This window comes from Talpa occidentalis, unplaced genomic scaffold (genome assembly GCF_014898055.3).
Source record: "Talpa occidentalis isolate TD23 unplaced genomic scaffold, MPIMG_talOcc4v2.1 talOcc4.8, whole genome shotgun sequence".
Lineage (NCBI taxonomy): Eukaryota > Metazoa > Chordata > Mammalia > Eulipotyphla > Talpidae > Talpa > Talpa occidentalis.
The window spans coordinates 78,278,073-78,295,010 of record NW_023605194.1 but is presented as its reverse complement, the minus strand read 5'-3'; the positions used below and the strand labels follow the sequence as shown (position 1 = coordinate 78,295,010).

Genomic DNA, 16,938 nt, shown 5'->3' with positions numbered 1-16,938 from the left:
GTATAGCCACATTTTTTTAGCCTCTGTCCTTAGACATTTCGTAAGTTGGCTACTGTAAATAGTGATGCAACGAATATAGGAGTGCATACACACCTTCAAATTAGTGTTTTTGTATTATTCAGGTAGTTATCTCAGAGTGGAATTGCTGGATCATGTAGTAGATTTATTTAATATTTTGTGAAATCTCTGTACTGTTTTCCACAGAGACTAGACCAGTCTTTATTCCCAACAAGTGTACAGGGTTCTTTTTTTCCTCCACATCCTCACCATACTTATGTTTCTTGTCTTTTTGATATAGGCCATTCCCACAGGTGTGAGATAACATCCCACTGCGGTTTTGATTTGCATTTCTCTGATGATAAATGATGATGAACATTTTTTCATGTGCCCGTTGGCCATCTGTATGTCTTCTTTGAAGAAGTATCTATTTAGTGCTTCTGCTCATATTTTAATTGGGTTGTTTTCTTTTTGTTGAGTTCCATGAGTTCTTTATAAAGCTTGGATATTGGCCTTTTATCAGATGTATGATGTGCAAGTATTTTCTCCCATCATTTAGGTGTTCTTTTGTTTTAGTTATAGTTTCTTATAGTTTTGTTTAGTTATAGTTTCTTATAGTTTCTGAAGAAGTTTTTTGAAGCTTTTTTGAAGATTTTAGAAGCTTTTTGATATAGTCCCCAGGAACTCTGCACTCTCTAGCAGAGAGTGCAAGTTGGGAGATTTAGGGGAAGACCAAAAAAACATACAAAATAGGTACCACTCCTTATTCCCCACACTGGCCACTAACAACCAGGATGACCTTTGTTCACTGTTTGTGTTCAAACTATGGTTACTTGTAGTTTCTAAGTACAAACTCTGAGCACAGGCCCAAATGTCACACAGTGGGGAGAGTGACTTACTTAGTTGTCTGAAGTCCATCCAGTCATCCCCTGCAGATAGTATTATGAGTGATATACCCAAGGGCCTGCACTCTCAGATGGGATTTATTCTGGGGAATGTAAGGATGGTAAAAAAAAAAAATTCACAAATCAATATGATATACCACCTTAACGAAGGATACAAATGTTCATTTCAATAGAGAAAAAAAGAATTTCACAAAATTCAATATCCTCTCATGATAAAAACTCTCAGCAGATTTCTCTCTCTTTCTCTACCACTAGGTTGTGTATACCTGGCTCTATTCCTCACCATATCTTCTCACAAGACTTTCAGAACCAAGTGATTCCTGATCAAGAAACAAAAGCAGAATTGTCCTATCCCCCAAATGGATTTGAATGAAAAACTGTAATACAATCAGGTAAAATTCCAAGAGGAGACATTGGGGAAGAAACAATCTGGGTTGCTTGAGAATCTCACATGAGCTGGCACACGTTTATTCTGTGTCAAGATCACAAGCATCTTACCATATCACATGGAAAACACCATTATTTGGACATGTTTTCTGATATATGCGTCTGTAACTGATAGGTTGGTTCAGTAACATACAGGTGAGATCCTTGAACTGCTGTTATGTTTTGGTTTGTGAAGTACTGAATTTCCCCTCCTGTTAGATCTTAGCACTTTATAATAAAGCCTTTCCTCTATGATCAGCACAAGACAAGGATGCCCAATTTTGCCCCTTTATTCTACATAGGACTGGAAGTCCTGGCCAAGGCAATTAGGCAAGAGAAAGAAATAAAAAAAAATCCAAACTGGAAAGGAAAAAGTAAATGCTCCTATTTTCAGATGATATGATGTTATATTAGAAAACCCTAAGCACTGCATGCACACACACACACAAAATGTTAGAACTAATAAATTAGAAAAGTTAGAGAAATAATATATACAAAATGAGTCACATTTCTATATACTAACAATAAACTATCAGAAAGAGAAATTAATAAAACCACCTCATCTACAATGAAATCAAAAAGAATAAAATACAGCAAGTCCTCAAATAATATTTTTATTATAACTTTTTTTTTTAAATCCCAGCTATTGCTGCAAATAAACATTAGAGGTCCTGCTTGTTGTTTTGCTTGAAGTCACAGTTTCCAAGAACCTATCAATGACATTAAGTGAGGGCTTACTGTACTGCAGAATAAACAACCAAAAAAAGTAAAAGATGTGTACACTGGAAACTACAAGACATGATGAAAAAAAAGTGCAGAAGACAAACAAATGGAGTGATAGTCCATGCTGATGAATTGGAAGAACTGATATTGTTAACATGTCCACAGTATACAAATAAATCTACAGATTCAATGCAATTTCTATTGAAATTCCAGTGGCCGAAAACAAAACAATCTTAAAATTAGTATGGGACCACAAAAAATCTAAACAGCCAAGACAGTCTAAAAGCATCACAATTTCTGATTTTGGGCTATATTACAAAACAATAGTAATAAAAACTGCATGGTGTTTGGCATAAAGCCAGACATATAGACCAATAGCGCAGGACAGAATAAAGAGCCCAGGAATAAACCACTGCAAATATGGTCAGCTAATTTATAACAAAAGAGTCAGTAATATATGAGCCAAAATGTTTTATTTTTTTCCACAAATATTTTATTTATTTTAATGAAGCTGGTACAATGTCCATTTAAAACCCATATCTCAGGCCAAAGAGTACAAATAAAATCAAAAAGAGCAGTGTTTTGCTGCATGAATGACTTTAACTGCTAATGAAAACTTTTCTGGGATCTTCTAACAAGATTGTTCTTTAATCTTAAAATGCTTTCTCTTCAGTAAAGCCATGGCACATCTGTTATCTCCAACCTGATATTTCTCTTCTCTTGGTCCCGGACCCTCAGACTTTTAAAGTAGCTTCAAGTTCAGGAAAGGTCACTTTTCCACAGTTCAGTTCTCTGCAAAACTTCCACCTCCTACTGAAAGTCATAGTCCAGGAGTGAAGCAATCACCTGCTAGAACGCCAGGGCTAACTGGAAAGTCATTTTGAACACTCGCATCGGTCGATCTTATTTATCACAAACATGAAAATGAATAGTCCTGGAAAAGGTGGCGTCTCTGTACACATGTGTCACTTTTTTAAAGTAGAGGGCAATATGGAGGGGGCTGAGGTTTGATCACCAAAAATCAGCACAATGAAAACAAACAATAATGAATAATGGGCACTAAAATTCAAATTACTGGTTGTTTTAAAGAGATGGGGTGCCAGTTTTAAATTGTTTGAACACCACATTACAAAAGAACTATTTTTTTAAATAAAAAAGGATTAAGGGAAAAGAAAAAAAATTTAAAAAAATCTAAACCTTTGAATGACCCCCGTTTGTTCCTGATAAACTATAATCATATCTTCTTCCTCCATTCCCAGTTCTTTTGGAGTGTGATTATCTGCAATTCGCTGACCTTCAAAGACAAACCTAAGTGAATTCATTGGAACTCCCTGACTTTGACAATACGATTCTTTGAGTTTCTTCAGATGTGTTGTCATCTTCACTTTGAAGTGAATCTCACTGCTATCCTGTCCTGAGTTTAATGCATTCTCCTTCCTTCTTATCCCCCAAGTCCTCAGATGAAGGTTTTGCCTCCTGATTGGACAAGGTGATGATGGCTTCACCCCGGGTGTCCGCACAGCAGAGGCCTCAGGCAGGCAGAACCTTGCTCCAGGGTTTACAAATCCATCTACCTTCCCCACAGCACAACACCATGGCTGGCTGAGCCAAAATGTTTTATTTGAAATGTTGAGTCTGTACAGTACCCAATTATCTGTTTTTAAATGATTCCTATAAATGGGCCAGAAAATTCTAATTCAGTAGCCTAATAGTGACAAAATCTGAGCTTAAATATAGAACATACATGTCTCTGTGTGTGCATATTCATGCATGTATGTGTACAGAAGAAGTAACGGAAGAGAATGGACAAGGGGAAGGAAGACAAAGAGTGGGAAGAGAGAAGAGATAGTCTGGACACAAGTCTTAGACTTCAGAGCCAGCCAGCCAGACATATGTTTGAGTCCTGGATCTGACTTTGCAAGCCACAAGACATGTTGCAAGTTACTGTAAAGCCCTAGTTCTGAGTTTCCTCCTTTATAAGGACAGCAATTGTTTTTACTTAGTAATGTTATCATGGTGAGCTCATGTCTTGGTAGCAGGCACAAAGAAAATGTTCAACAAACAAATAGCAACTGCCAATGTCCTTTATATTCACGTGTTCATGAGATTATTCACCTCTTGAATGAACAATCTATACATTCTATTCCCCCACGAGCCTAAGACAGTCTTCGACCCACAGTGGAACTTTTGCAAAGTGATTTATGCCTCAACTACAAATATTTTTCAAATGCTTACATAATAAAGGCTCATGTTTCTTTCAATCTTTATAAAACACTTTTCTGTACATAAAGTGATTTTAGCCCTTACATTTTTGGACTAAGTACCAACACCTCCTTGCATAGAAGGCATAACAAGGATTACTACCCCCATTTTATGAGAAAACAGGGTTTCCTGGCCCTGTATTCTTGTTCCTGCTAGCTCAGCCTAAGCTTCTCCTGGCATGTGAATTTTACAGAAGCTAATGCTGCCTAGGACCCAATTCAATCTCCTTTATTTCTGTGGATAGTGAGCATGTGAGTACCAATTATTACCATGTACAGTGTAATGGAGCATTTAAAAAAGAAGATACCATCTTACTCTAATGATCACCTTTCTGCCTGTGGTCAGATTAAAATCCTCAGGAAAAAATAGAGTATTTCAAAAGATGAAGCACAAATAGCTTCTCTTATTCTCAGCATTTGATTCCATTTTATTTCCTTTCCCTAAAACTCTTTGAAATGAGCATACAGCTAAGCAGTCATTTTCTGAAGCACCCAGTATGTAATTGTTGAGGAAATAACTGTGTTGAATCTGTCTTAGCTAATTTATTGCCATGTGCTGTGCTGGACAGAATTGCTACCAATTGTGGCACTGCTGGATCTGCAAAGTGCTGGCTCCCCAACCATTCCAGCAGCACACCCCAACTCTTATTGTATAGAGAGTTTTTACAGGAGGTTTGTTTGAATAAAAGATTTCATGACTTTAAAAAGAGTTAGGGGAGTGAAAAGTATTTGTTATAGATGATTCTGAGCTTGTTTAAAAGTGAAATTTGAAATGGAAACAAGAGGTACTTGGGGTAAAAGAAAATGGGACACTGGATGATAAGAATGAGATTTTGGGCCTCCCTGGTGGTGCAAGGGGTTAGGACGCAAACTATGAAGCTAGTCACAGCATGAATTCGATCCCCGGGCAGGGAGCTACCCACATGGCACAACAGACCTCTCCTGACTCACCCGCTGCTCCCCTCAGCAGTGGGTTTCAGTAGATCTGCCTATTCTGTTCCCCACTCTGTCTCTGGTGAATCCTCTCACCCCCTACACTTCTGGCCTGTACCCCCGTTCTTGTATGCATAAATAAATAAATCTTTTTAAAAAAAGAATGAGATTTTGCATTTATTTTCTAGAGTAGCTCATTAAACCTTGCAGATAATAGTTTCGGACACTTGCTTTTACATAGCACATACATTTTATTTCTGTGGAAGCTGAGGGCTGATGAATTGTGATCAACCTGCAGGAGTGTCATGGAGCAGCTGTCTGCCTTCTATTCTGCAGGAGAGTGTTCTAAGGAAGGGGGGAGAAGAGTCAAGATAGCTAAGTGAGAGGATGGAATGGTATGTGCAAGCATCAGGCAGAAGCAGTAGCCGTCACAATTTAACAAGTCCGTGCAGGAGAAAGCTGGATAAACACACCCACCACTCACTATGTGACTTCTGAGAATGAAGGGAGAGAAGAGAAATCTAATTTCTACCTCTCTGCTCATCCATCTCACTTACTAGTACAATCTCTGCCCCACTTGCTGATAAATAACTCACAATGCCTTCCTGTGGTTCCCCATCTTTTTTCCATTACTTTGTATTCTTATTTTAATGCACTTTAGAAAAGTTAATAAGATATGAATTTAAACTATATGCAAATTAAATTCATTTATTTGCTCAGTTAAATACTTTGCATGCCAGGGACAAAGCAATGAAGAAAGTAGAAGCAGTTACAACCTTGTGGAGGAGAGAAGTTTGAGTTAGGCAGGTTACACAGCAAATACTTCACCTCGCTTTAATTTTTTAAGGAATAACATTTTTTTAAAGCAAACTGACATATATCTTACCTACATTAGTGGAAGAAATTTATTTGCCAACAGTCTAAATTTTTGCTGTGCACTCAAAGGAATACAAAATGAAACCAGTTCCCTGAGGCTCCTGCTTCTTCCTGGAAGACATCCACCAGAAGCTGGCATCACTATCAGCAGGCCCTAAAAGCCTCTGGTATCTTCCCTTAATCACCTTTGATACTAACACATGAGTTTTCAAAACATGATCCCCAGAACAACATGATTGACGTGCCTTGGAAACTCGCTAGAAAATCTCACCATCAGCCCTCAGGCTAGATTCCCAAATCAGTACCTCTTAGGATAGGACACAGAAATCTATTTTAATAATCCTTCCAGGTGATTCCAATGCACACTAAAATGTTCACATCACATCCTAGATATAATCAATCACATTCACCCCCAATGGCAATCTCTTTGCCTCCACAAGTTTCCCAGTCCCTAATCCTCACTCCTGGCACATCTGAAACATCTTTTATAGGCCAATTTTCATTATCTGGTTCTTACACAAGAAAAATATGGGCATAAAATTTGACAGCTCAGCATTTTGAAGTGAGCTCTGCTAAGGTCACCCTCTGAGCTATGAATTCCACTTTGAGCAACATGGCTTTTTTGGGATTCTCTTGACAAAGGCTTCCCCAATTATTCAGTTTCAGTAATCCTGCCACAGAACCCTTTGTTATGCCTCTCTGATTTTAGTCCCATTTCAACATCTTGACATATTCATTTCCTAAATAGTCTAGGTGACTGGTTCTCCTAGTCCTGAAAATCTGACTCCAGATCTACCATTACACGCCTTCCTGCCCAACTTCAGTCAGACTCATCCGTAATACAGGAGCCTTTCCTCCTACCTGCTGTGCAACCTCTAAGATCACTGGTTAAATCTCCCACCTGCCAGCATCAGTCACTGCTCCCAGGCCACCAGGCCTCCTGCCTGTGCCTTGTAGTATGACTCCCCTGAGGTTACAGGTATTCGTTACAGTCAGCTAAGAAATCCATCTGGGTCTTCACAAGGAACCCTATTTATGCTCTTTCCTAGGGACCCATTGACAAACACCTTCTTGTGATTGTAGTTAACAAATTGCATCCTCAGTAGTAAAATGTGACAGAATTGTGCTGTACAGGACATCCTATGTCAAATATCTAATAATCTATAACACATGGAGCTCTTACAGGTAGAGTATGTGTTGACATCCAATAATCCACATTTTATTAATGGAACAAAATTACCATCAAAGTACCATCTGACCTACCTCCTAGACCTTCCTTTCATCATTGGCAGGGCTCACATCCATGTTATCCTCTGCCATGTCTCACTTTCTAGTACAACACAGGACAAAGTGCTGGAACTTCAATAAATAGCAGATGAATAAGTGAGCCTAGTCTAGTCTCTTTCTCTTGCTTTCCAGCTAATTTATAAATAAGCTTATAAATAAGCTTACTCATCATGAGAAAAATGAGGGCTAAGAATGATTGTTGATTGGACAAAGAGAAGAAAAAGAGGGGTGTGGACTCAATTAAAACTAGTGAACACAATCCAGGGACTCAAGGAAACTGGCTCATCTCCCAGCTCAGCCACTGGTTCACTAAAAGGCCTGCAAGTGGCTTGTAAATCTGGGATGTCTCTATCTCCTCATCTGCAAAAGGATGAAACTGGATTAAATAGTCTCAAATTCTCCCTCTAGCTCTGTCATTCTGGAACTGACAGTGAATCAAAGTTACCTGGTTTTTCATTATAATATATAAATAAAGGAAATGGTTATAACCTAGACTGCCAGTGTTATGTTCAGTTAAAAAAGTCATAATGGGGCCTCCCTGGTGGCGCAAGGGGTTAAACATCAGCACTGTGAAGCTGTCCGCAGCTACTGCAGCACGAGTTCGATCCCTGGCCAGGGAGCTACCTACATGGTGCAGCAGACCTCTCCTGTCTCGCTCGCTGCTCCCCTCAGCAGTGTATTTCAGACAATCCACCTGTTCTGCTCCCCACTCTGTCTCTGGGGAATCCTCTCACACACACCCCCAGACCTCTAGCCTATACCCCAGTTCTTATATGCTGCTCCCCTCAGCAGTGTATTTCAGACAATCCACCTGTTCTGCTCCCCACTCTGTCTCTGGGGAATCCTCTCACACACACCCCCAGACCTCTAGCCTATACCCCAGTTCTTATATGCTGCTCCCCTCAGCAGTGTATTTCAGACAATCCACCTGTTCTGCTCCCCACTCTGTCTCTGGGGAATCCTCTCACACACACCCCCAGACCTCTAGCCTATACCCCAGTTCTTATATGCATAATCTTTTTTAATAAAAAGTCATAATGTTTTCTTTTTAATATTGAACATCCTGATTTACAAACACACATATACATGGAAAATGTCCTTTTTTTCTAGTTGTTAACAAATTTTTGTGCATTCTCATTGTTCTAAACTGAGAAAGTGGTCTAATGTACCTAATGCAAGTAAAGAGGCATCATACAGGCAAAGGGAATAAGAGATGTCAGAGATAAGAATTAATATTATTTGATTTTGTTGGCATATTTAAAAATCAGATCAGGACTATCTATCAACCGATTGAAGATTATGTGTAGGACTATCAGACCCCATACAATTTAGTTCCTCCTACCCACATAACCTTATCTCCCATCCAGTTCCCTCACACACTCTACTCCAGACACACGACCTTCCATTATTCCCAGAGACACCAAGTTCCCACCCCAGGCATTTGTGCGACCTCATCCCCCTGTTTGGAACATGCTCACCCAGCTCCTGGCAGGCCTCACTCCCTTTACTACAGCCTGGTCTATTTATACATCACCTCTCGCCTCCACTAGTCAGATTGTATGTCTGTGCCCTGCCCTGTCATTTACTAAGCCCTTTCCCTGACTTAGTTTTCTTTGTAGAACTTAGCTGAAATTAGAATTTTTTCTTTTTAGTTGTTTCTTTTTTTTTAATCTGTCTCTCAAACCCAATGTGGTTTCTTGAACTAGAAGGAATAAATAAGTTCATCTCTGTGCACAGTGCCCAAAACAGCATCTGGCACACACAAGATGCTCAATAAATATTTGTAAAATAAATGAATGCATATAGTTTCTTTATATATAATTGGGGGGGCTGTAAAAAGGTTTAAACAAGAGGAGCCAAAACAATTAAGCCAAATTATATTAAATAATCCATAAAGATAGACTGGAAGTGTGGAAATTACACTAAGAAAGAAAGTATGTACATAGACTCTTGACAAAAAACAATACAAACATACTCATTAGATGCCAATCTTCAAAAATAAGGGAAATACAAAATCAACCACAATAAGATTCTATAATGCACCTGACAGAGCGACTTACATTTAAATACTTAATGCCAGTGTTGGCAAGCATGGGAGGCCATGGATACTGCTGGTGGAGGGGCAATTTAGTATAACCACTTTGGGAAATAGTTGGCATTGAAAGTGTATACGGCCCTTGACCTTGAAGTTTCAGTCACAGGGTTATACACTAAAGAAACCCCTCCACTATATTCCATTCTATACGAACAAGGATGTTCACTGGAGCATTGTCAGTAAGTCTACAATTGAAAACTCCAGGGCCTCCCAGGTGGCGCAGCGGTTGAGCGCTAGGTTGCGAAGCTGCCCTCAGCCTCTGCAGCGCCAGTTCGATCCCTGGCTGCTCCCTGGCCACTGGAGGAGGGTCCCACATGGCGTGCAGACCTCTCCTGCTGCCCGCTGCTCCCCTCAGCAGTGTACTTCGGTCCTTCTGCCTGCTCTGCTCCCCACTCTGGCTCTGGTGAATTCTCTCACCCTCCCGCTCTTCTGACTGTACCCAGTGATTGCATAAATAAATAAATAAATAAATAAATAAATAAATAAATAAATAAATAAATCTTTTTTAAAAAAAGCCAATGATATTTTAAAAATAAATAAATAAAAATAAAATTGAAAACTCCAAATGTTGATAAGCTAATGCACACACATACTAAATACATTGTAGTTAATTTATACAATTTATACAGTTCATTTAAAAGTAAATGAACTACAGCTGTACACATAGGTATGGACCAATCTCAGAAATATAACATTAAAGTTGTAAGTTGGACAAGAACATATAAATTATGATTCAATTTACACAAAGGCAAAATGTAACTACTTCATATTTTCTGAGATTGCGTAGGGATCCTGAAATGGCAATGTGATTGGAGCAGGACACGTGGAGACTCCTGAGCTATTGACATTATTTTTTTTTTCTTTATCTGAGTAGAGGTTAAGAAATGTCCCTTAGTCATTTTTTAAACCATATAAATGTTATACACATTTTTGTCAGCTATTGCTTCACCAATGCTGTGTTGCAAGCTCCAAATCTCAAAGGCATTTAAGAACATCTTTTTCTATTGCCCAAAGTTAGACAAGCCTCACAGTCATATAGGGTGGGGCTTCGCAGGTTTTGGCTGCAGACGGCTGGGCTCACGTCTGATCCACCTTCTCTGGATCAGTAACTTCCAAGGAGATGTTCTCACAGAAGTTGGCAGAAACATAAGAAGCCAAATCAAAGAGAAGATTTAAAGCCTCTGCTCACATCACTGCCATGAAGATTCATCAGTTAGCACATAAAATGGTGCTTGACATCATTAATCATTAGGGAAGTAAAAATCAAAGTCACAGTAAAATACAACCTCACCCCCACCAGGATGATACAATCCAAATGACAAATGATAACAAGTGTTGCCAAGCAAGTGGAGGAACTGGAACCCTCACACATTGCTGATGAGAATGTAAAATGGTACATCTACTATGGAAAATATGTTTGATTTTCCACAAGAAATACTGGCAATTCCTCAAAATGTTAAACATAAAGGTACAATATGGCTCAATTCTTTTCCTAGATATGTATACAAAAGAATTGAAAACACACACTCATATAATAACCTGTACCTGAGTATTCATGACAGCATCCATATCAACCAAACAGTGGAAGAACCCAACATCCACGACTAACAAATGGATGAACAGAATGTGGTATATATATACAGCAGAATATTGTTTGGCAACAACATGGACAAGTCTTGGAAACATGGAGAAGCACTTGTTGTACTCAGTGAAAGAAGCCAGACACAAAAGACCACATAGTTCCATTTATATGAAATGTCCAGAATAGGCAAATGCATAAAGACAGGAAAATCAGTGACTGCTTGGAGTTTGGGGAAGGGATGTAGGAAGAAACTGTTAATGGTAATGTGGTTCCATTTGGGGTTCTGGAATTAGATAATGGTAACAATTGCACAACTATAAATATGTAAAAAAAAAGTCATTTGTACACTTCATAGTGGGGAAATTTGTGGTGTCTCAATAAAAAAACAAGAGTTCATTGACCAAAGTAAGTCAATGAGATAAGAAAATATGTGTGTTCTGCCCATTCCAGAAGGAACCACAACACCACACAGCAAAGAGTTGGATATAAAACTGTAACTGGAGGCAGTGAAAAAGTGGAAAAATAATCCAGCTTTTACTAAAAATAATCATCTGTGTTTTAACAAATCTTAACTATATTTTCAAACCTTAAAAAACAAGGAGAGAGTCTTAGCAGAGAGAAACTGGGGAATACCCATCTTAATTTAAATATATATGTATATACATGCTGTATAAATATACATTTACATGTGTAACATACATACACACTTCCTATATAAATATTTCTTTTAGAAGTTTCTTGAAACAAGGTGGAAATAAACCATAAAACATCACTTATTAGGAATAAAAAACAATGGAAATTTGTGAAGCATCAGAATCATAAACATTGTTTTCATTTTTTATTGAAGTAACATCACATGCATTACTAAAAATCAACCTTTGTATATGTACTACATTAAATTGACCACTAAAAATCCAATTCCATCCTTCACCACACAATGTCCCCTTTTGCCTCTTTCCTTATGGTAACCACCAATTGGTCTTATAGTCTAAAAGTTTGTTTTTTATTATTTTAGTTCATTCATTTGTCTTTTTTCCTCTCTGTACCATAGATGAGTGAAATCATATGATGATTATCTCTTTCCTAACTTATTCCACTAAGCATAATAACATGTTTTTGTAAATGAAAAAATTTCATTTATTTTATATAGCTGAGTAGTGTTCCATTATACCACATTATCTTTATCCATTCATCTGTTGTTTGGTACTTAAGTTGTTTCCAATTCTTGAAAATTGCAAAAAATGATGCAATAAAATAGGGGTGTTTGTATACCTCTTTGATTTAGTGTGTTTGTATTATTTAGTAAATACCCAGAAGAGAGATAACTGGATTGCATGGAATTTCTATTTTTAATTTTTTGAAGACTCTCCATACTGTTTTTCATAATTGCTGCACCGACTTACATTCCCATCAACAGTGTAAAGGTTTTCCTTTTCTCCACATCCTCTCCAACACTTGTTTCTTTTCTTTTGAATAATAACCATTCCCACACGTGTGAGATGATTATCTCATTGTTGTTTTCATTTGCATTTCTCTAATAATAACAGATGATGATCTTTTCGTATGCCTACCGGCCATCTATATGTCTTTTTCGGAGAAGCGTCTATTCAGATCCTCTGTGCATTTTTCAATTGAGATGTTTGGGTTTTTGTTACTGAGTTTTATGAGTTCTTTATATATTTTGGTTGTTAACTCCTTATTGAACATATAATGTGCAAGTATCTTTCCCCACTCAGTAGATGTTTTTCATTGTAATACATGTTTCTTTTGTTATATAGAAACTTTCTAATTTAATGTAATTTTATTTGCTTTTACTTTTGTTTCCCTTATTGTAGCAGAGTCACCCAATACATAGGACCAGTGTCATCTATGTTTTCTTCTTTGTAGTTTATGGTTTCAGGTCTTACTTTCAAGTCTTTGATCCATTTTGAATTAATTTTGTGTATGGTGTGAGACCTGGTCTGTTTTCATTCTCTTGCATTTAGCTGTCCAGACTTACCCACACCTTGTGTTGAAGAGACTTTCCTTTCTCCATAGTATGCCCTTGGCTCCTTAGTCATAAACTAGTTGTCAATGTATGTGTGGTTTTACTTCTGAACACTCAATTTTATTACACTTATCTGTGTGTTTGTTTTTATTCCAATACTGTGATAGAATTATAAACATCCTTAAAGTACAGTTTCTTTATTTTCAAGTATAAGTAACATAAACTAATCCAGAAAAAAAGATTACCTGATAGAGACCTTTAGAAAATTAGTTTAAAGAAAAAAAATTAATTACAATTATCATATCAGTTATCCACATACAGTGTATTAGAAGTTCTTAGTAGAATCATTGAAATGCCTCAAATTGTTTTATTCTGCTGAACAACTTAAAAGTCTCCTAACCTTTGGTCTTGTTTACATACTTAAAGTGTATTATCCATAAGTATGTTCTTAACAAATAAACCTCGTTACTGCTCCTGACTCAACCATCACCAATTGAAAATAACTCAAGTTCCTATTCTATTTGTGCTGAGTAGACCATGGAAAAGCAGTGAATGGGAAGAAGAAGGGCTTCTACAATCAAGTCTCAGAATGAAGCCACTTGAATGTTCTGATCCTAACATACACTTAGCTATCTCTCTGTACACTGGGTTTACACTGCCCCATGTTAATGCATACCTGGAAACAAAAGGCCTTCCTACTAGAAATTCCTCTGTGAAGTACAACTCATCAAATCTTCCTGATTTTATCTAAATCTGATATGCTGGTGTTACAGTCAGACTCATACCTCTTTCATTTCACCACAAACACAATAGCCTAAATAATCAGAAGCAAAAGTCTGCACACTAACGAGGTACTCGAGAGGAATCATTCTTTGGTTTAAGATCCAAGAAAAACTAAATTCAACCTCCTAACCCCCACACACAAATTGCAATTTCTAAATTACAAACACTCCCTTAAAATTTATTGCTCATAACTCCACTCTTCCTAAGATGGTTGCACTGTGAGCTAGAGAAACCTTGATCTTATGGGTTACTAAGAAAGAAAGAGGGGAGAGAGACAGACAGAGGAAAGAGAGAGAGAGAGAGAGAGAGAGAAAGAGAGAGAGAGAAAATATGAATGAGCATTAAAGACATGACAGAGAAGCAAGGGAAGGAAAGAAACTGAAAAGAAATAGTTAGAAATAATTCTTGACCTAATGGAGAACAGGTGTTAAAAACATGATATTAAAACTAAAAAGAGTGAAGAAACATGAAAAAAATCATAAGAGCAAGCTATTCCTCGAACAGTCAAGCAAGACAAAAGGCTGCTAAAAAAAGGAAAAAATGATTTGAAAGGAGGGTGATTATATTGGATAAAAGAGGCCAACTGTACAGTGAAGAATAGAATGGGGTTCTAGTGGTAAAATTAACACAGCATACACACAGGCTGACTGGTGAGGATGCACGCTGAAAAGTAGTATGCTAGAATGCTATTTCACTTCCATTAAAAACAGTTTTTTAATCATCTGTTGAAAAACTATTTTAATATACTCACTAAAGAAAGAACAAAAAAGAGGGGACAGAAACTGAAAAAAAAATGCATAACAGGAAAGGCACACAATATTTTAAAATATAAACAAAATTCAGGCAAAGTACCAACAATTTTTGTTGAATAAAGAAGTGGCAAAATGTGAAATAACTGCAATAAACCAAACTCACCGTTTTCTCAGCAAAGCTCTTTCTCTGCTAAGTTCGTTTCTTCTGTTAATCATACTCATTTTCTCAGACCCTGAAATTCACTATACTAGTCGCTCTGTCTCTCCCATGTCAGCTTCAATCATTCAAGTATAATTAATTCTCTCCTCACAGGGTCTCTCTTACCCATTTTTTTAATCCACTCTGATCAGGTTGGTCCAGACCTTAATTATAGACTCAACAAGTATTTCATGTGTGCACATTACATATTCTGCACCTGCCTAGCATTACATATCTTAACCATGAGTTCAAATTGGATGTAAAAAAATATACTGTAATGTGGCAAAACTAACCACGAAATATGGAAAATGACCTGACCAACTCACAACTGAATTATTGGGACACTTTTCTATTCTCCTCCACTCTATCCTCTTTCTGTTAATATTTTTGGCTAATGTACCCCTATTTTGCCAGGTGTTCATGTAAGTACCAAAGGTTTTACATACTTTACTTCATTCGCTCTTCACAATAACCCTAGACATAGGTGGACTTAATACCTTCATTAAAAAATGAGGGAAGAATGACTTTCTTCACTATTAAAAATAAATTATTTTTAATGGATGAACTAAAGCCCAGAATGGATAAGCTACTTGCCAAAGTTTTTACAGCAAATAAATGGCTGATGTCAGTGCCTGGTCCTCAGCCATGCTCCTTACCAACGGGCATACTCGGTGCCACTGAGAAAAGTTGTACACTCACGTGCTTTCAAAGTCTTTGAACATATAAATGTAGGAATAATTATCTCAAAAGTCCAGAGCATGGATTACTGATTTCTGAAGGACTTTTCCAAATTATTCTTTTTCCCTATGACATTAAAGTCAGAAAAATTTACAGTGGTGCTCAACATCTCAACCATTTCCTCTCTATCCTGCTGGATCTTCCTCCTAAGCATTGAGAGAACCTGCTATTCCTCTTGATACATCCAATACCTGCTGCCCTTAAGACAGCATTAGCTGAATGAAGGATAAGAATTATATCCAGCTGGTCCTGCATCAAGGAATATTGTCGCCCACTGCAGTCCACTGCAGGGCCCAATGGGTCAGATTATGGACCCGATCCAGACATGCAGTATCTTAGAATAGCCTGTAGATGGAATGGGAATGGAGAGGAAATTTCATTACTTCATTTGGGTTTCATTCACTTGACTGTTTCAGTGGCCTCTGATGAGCCAGATCTCAAGCCCTGCTATGTGCCAAGGGAAACAAATCACAAGGAGAAAAACAAATACCAGAAGATGTCAGTTATTGTAGAATATAGCGAAACAAAACAAAGGAACACACAAAGCTTAACCAAAACAAATCCTAGAAATCTGACTACAGAGCTGAGGCTACCAGAAGAGGTGGGTAGGGAACAGAGTGGACAGAGGCCCAATGAACTGTGGTGGGCGATAATGGGTGCCTTGGTGGTGGGTGTGCCATGGTGACATACATCACATCTGATGAGGTGTAAACCTATAGCTCTGAACCCTACATGGTGTTATATACCAGTATTACCTCAATAAGAACATTTCAAAACTAAAAAGAAGCTATAAAAATTTGTTAATAATGCACAAGGAAATCATTATGGTAAAGAAAAAGGTGCACATTAACACATGAATGATGACAGTCATAGAATAGAATGTTATATGCCCATTAAAAGGATAAGTTATATTTGAACATCCTGACATGGAAAGAGTTCCAAAATACAACATTTGGTTCAAAATAAGCTTCAAAGTATGTATGGTACAATTTTATCTTAATAAAAATGACTAGATATGTGTCTATGTGAATGAGTCTGTATAAGAATGCTATTTTGAAAATAGTAAAATAGTCATTATTTCCTCTATAAATCATATTCCCCTATAGTCCCGTCATCCAATAGTCCTGGAGAAATGAAGTCAAATACTGCCTCTACTTGGAGGAAGAGATAACCTGATCATACAAAGCAGAGACAAAGGAGAAAGTCCTTTATCGCCTAGAGATGGAGCAAAAAGGACAGGACTCAAAGGATGATGCACAGAAATTCCAAATAAACATGACTGGCCCTGAGAACATTAGTCCTAGCAGTGGAGACATAGAAATGGTGGAGGTAGAGAGAGGGGTCCAGCAAGACAGACTTAGTCACTACATTATCAGGGAGGGAGACAGGGGTAG

At 37.6% G+C, this 16,938-nt stretch overlaps 1 pseudogene; it reads right to left on the bottom strand.

Moving 5' to 3' along the window:
• Positions 1-3,232: 3,232 nt before the first annotated feature.
• On the bottom strand, positions 3,233-15,472 carry LOC119234712 (small ubiquitin-related modifier 1-like; annotated as a pseudogene).
• Positions 15,473-16,938: the final 1,466 nt, after the last annotated feature.